At 38.9% G+C, this 4,166-nt stretch overlaps 1 long non-coding RNA gene across 1 annotated transcript; it reads right to left on the minus strand.

The window, feature by feature from the left end:
- Positions 1-392: 392 nt before the first annotated feature.
- Positions 393-3,502, minus strand: LOC134166826 (uncharacterized). Its single transcript, XR_009966011.1, has 2 exons — positions 1,074-3,502; positions 393-958 (listed from the first exon to the last, which is right to left on the minus strand). It is a non-coding gene; the product is annotated as an uncharacterized LOC134166826 (long non-coding RNA).
- Positions 3,503-4,166: the final 664 nt, after the last annotated feature.

Here is a 4,166-nt window from a genome sequence, read left to right on the forward strand (position 1 = left end):
CAGAAGGTCTGTAACTATTTAGTTATTACTTTTTTAATGCTTTCATGAAAAAAAAAGTACCTTCATGATAATAATGCATTTCCTAGATTAGCTCACTTTCACTCCCTTCACCACCCATAGTTAATACAGTATTTCTGAAATTGAAGAACAATTTGTTTATTAACATAGTGATAGAGAGTACTGGAAAGACTTCTTTTCCTTTCTAGTTGCAATAAGAATTCTTCTACACATGTACTGTTTTTCCTTATAGCTAGCAAAAGCATTTGACTATTTTGTGGAAAAAAACCCCGAACAAAAACCTGGGGTTTAGATCAGTCTCCTACTTTCTTGACTACCACTCACTGTCAAGATATAACATGGATTATCACACCACATTGATCAGAACTTCAGTGAAGGTGGTACAGGGAACATGCAAATTGTACATCATTTTATTGTGAACTCCTGGACAATATAAGAGCTACTACTCAAATACAAAAATGAATTACCACGTTTTTTTGTTCCAAATTTCAAGAACATAATTTAGTAATTCAAGCTTTTCTGCTGTAACACTGGAGTAAATGAAAAGAGCAGGAAGAACAAAGATGCAGAAAACCCCCAACTGTTAATGAATATGGAAGGTTAAACAAAGGAACTACTTTCTTCCTGACTAATCCATTGTCAGGTTGTATTAGTTTAGGCTGTTTTCCCTTATATGCCCAATAGTCACATATTTCAGGCAGCTTTACTGAAATCTGGCAAGGTGGCAATAATGCAAGTTACATTTATATTTCCTAAGGCACAAAATGGCATCCTGTGGGTCCTTCTGATTAGCTTCCTTTCTTCTTTGCTGTTTTCAGTTGACACACAAATCCAAGATGGTTGTCTTGTCACATTTCTCCTGGGCTACTGTAAAAGGGTATTTGCCTTATAGTTAGAGGTCTTCTGAGCTATTATAATGTTGACTCCACACGTAGAAAACCTTCAAAAATGAAACAAGGGCCCCCAGAACAAAACCAAACCAAAAGTATGAGAGATCACATGTGCATCCTGAGCTTCTTCATACTCTTGTGTGACAGTGTAAGGAGGTGACTTACCTTCACTTCCTGAGCAGCTCATAGCTTGCAGCTGCAAAGAACTTTCACAAGCAGGAATGAAACACCAATTTGACCTGATACACCTAATTTCAAGCACCATAGTTTTTCTAGGGGCTGAAATAACAAATATTGCTGTAGGTGACTAGCATGTACGCTCTGGACTATAGAAGACATGTGAGAATTTAATTGTATCCTGCAGGGATTGATAAATTACTCAAATTTACTACCTGACTTGGGAGTCACACCAAATATGTTAATAATGATCAAAAGGTTCTGTTAATCAGCAGTTTTGAAAATAAGCACGTATCTGAGAATGGATCTGATGAGGAGGTGAGATAGTAAAGGAACAGTAATCATCCATGGAAACACACTGTGATCCAGAAAACTTTTCACGGAGCAAGTCTGGCTTTTTTATACACTTGGTATAACTACAGAAGTGCTGCACTGAACCTCTGTCCTTCTGGAGACCAAGTGTTGTAGAAACACAGAAAATAAGGCAGATTTAGTCCAGCAAGGAATATTGCTTTGAGAAAGTGAGTTGGTGGTAGCTGCCTTGTCCAGGAAGAATTCCATGTTAAACAGGGAGAGAGGTTCAGCTCATCCATGCTGAAAGTTAAGGAAGTTCAACCTGCAGACTGTCAACATACTGAAGTAACTGCCTTAAAAAAAAAAAACAACAAACAATCTTTTTGTGTGATACTATACAGAGCTTTGGAGAGTTCAAAAAAAAGCTCTCAATTTTTTTTTTAAAGTCCAAAAGCCAGTACAAAGAAGTCACACGGGCAGCTTCATATCCTGAGTTGTGGAAGATTAGGCATGGCTAAAACAAACCAGTATGGTATACTCCTGACAGGTAACGCTTTTGAGTTTATATCCATGGTTGTCTTTTTTAAGATGTACACATTAAAACATTTTAGTATTTGCATGCATTTGCTCCTCCTTATTTTACACATAGGCAGCCCAAAACATTTTACATTTTGAAGACCAAGTCTTTTTTTAAGGTAGAATTCTCTTCAGAAAAATCTGCGAAATTTTCAGGGCTCTGAACACTAATGGACTACTTGTGCAGTTGCCATTCAGGAGACTTGCAGCAAGGAGCTTCATACTTTGTGAGAAGCAGCATTCCTGACACTAGACAGTATCTATTGTAGCAACGTGCCTCCAGTTAGGACCTCAACAGATTTACAGTGTATTTGTGGTGACCATTCATGACAGACTACTGTACTCTTGCTCATTTAAAGCTGGCGCAATCACCAAAACCTCTGAAAAGGTCCTCCCTCCTTTAATTGACAATGCAAGCTAAGCACTTGATTGCTGGAGTTAAAAGTGAAAAGTAATACTGAAGTGAGAGTGAAAAGTAGATCTGGAACAGGTCACCCTTCCCTTGTTCCATCCTACCATGGAGCTATTTTCCCGAGATTGAGTTCTCACTGATGCGTGCTCAGGCTTGTCCTATTTGCCAGTGAACCTGGATGCTTGAGATACCACAACTACCACTGACATTCAGTGAGATGACAGCTTGAATCCCATCGTTGAAGCTGAGTCTTCCTTCCATATCAACTTCTGTGCAGCAATTTCGGGAGTTGCTTTTCAGCTAAAAAAAGGCATGAGGCGATGTATATTTATTTATAAAGAGAACTGTAGAACAAACTTCTGCTGTCTCCAATATTGCTTTTCAGAAGTGGTGCATTAACTTAGCATTTCAATTTGGAGCTGCAGAGAATGACCAGCATGTCAAACATCTACTTGTAACAGAGCTCTCCCTGGCATAAACTACCCTGCAATTGTACACATACTAACAGTGCTCAGTCTCTTAACTGATCGGGCAAGTCTTGCAGCATGACAAGGCAGCACCTGCCAAAGTGTACAGGAATACAAAAACTCTGCATGGAAAATTAATAGGGATGAAAACATACAGGGAAGGGGAACTCTAAGAGTACAGTTCAGTCCAAGAGTTTCATCAGTCCACTGCTTTCATGCAGAAAGTACCAAAGTGATTCTGGAGACTCACAGATGACTTTGGAATTTAAACTAAGCTAAAACCTAATGAGTTAAGTAATACTTGATAGATCTGTAATAATTGAAGAACAGCACTGCAGTTCAATTCTTTCTTCTTGAGAACATAAGGACATATTCCTTCTGAGGTCAGCTTCCATGGCATATCTTAAAGCAGGAGACAAGCATCACACTTACCTGAAACAGATCCTTTCATCCATGTGATGGTGTACAAGTCTTACCTCCCAAAACTGTTACCTGACTGTTTACAAGGGCAGGGAGTGCTACTTTCAGCATGCATTTTCAAGCTTTTCTTGCTATTATTGCAGAAGTTAAACTTTGGATGCATCTCGAAGAGTTGAAACAATGCATGACAACTCATGTCATCCAAACAGTAGTTCAGACACACAAAAAAAACAACCCAAAGCAAAAAAACAAACCCAAAACAAAACAGAAATCAAAAGCAGCTAGTTCAATGCAAGCAATACAGGCAGGATACAGAGGTTAACAGTGGTTACTGCTCCAGAGTTGGGTACTAGAGATGTTGTGACTTCAGGTGCATAGAAGTTTCTCATGATACTTTCAGCTGAACTAAGAAGCGGAGCGGGCACTCACTTAGTCACTGCTTCTATGAAGTCTCTTGAATTGCTTTGTAATTTAGAAAATATCTTCCTTGTATTGAGAAATAGTTTTCTTTACTATCCCTTCCATTGTCTTATACTTGGGATACTGGTAAAATATCTTATTTTGGCACTGTACCCACCAGTAGAGTCCTTCGTGCCGATGAGAAAATGTGTGAATGATAAGCCATGTAAAATACAGGTGAAGACAGATGTTTGATCACAGCTCTTTTCACCATTAACAGACTGTGGTCCACTCTCGGAACCAAAAGTAACCTGTTTTTTAGCTGGACACCAAACTCAAAAGTACTTTAAACACTAAGCCTGTCTATTATACCAACACGCTAACCAGCTGCCTGCTGGCTATTTCAAGATATGCAACCATAGCAAACTCAGGTGCTTTCTGTGTCCTAACTGCATCTGCATCAGAAAGTATGGCTACATGACAAGATTCAGCTTTTAAGAGAAGCAAGGACAT

The sequence above is a fragment of the Pezoporus occidentalis genome, unplaced genomic scaffold (genome assembly GCF_034315485.1).
Source record: "Pezoporus occidentalis ecotype Australia unplaced genomic scaffold, CSIRO_AGI_Poc_V1 ctg272, whole genome shotgun sequence".
Lineage (NCBI taxonomy): Eukaryota > Metazoa > Chordata > Aves > Psittaciformes > Psittacidae > Pezoporus > Pezoporus occidentalis.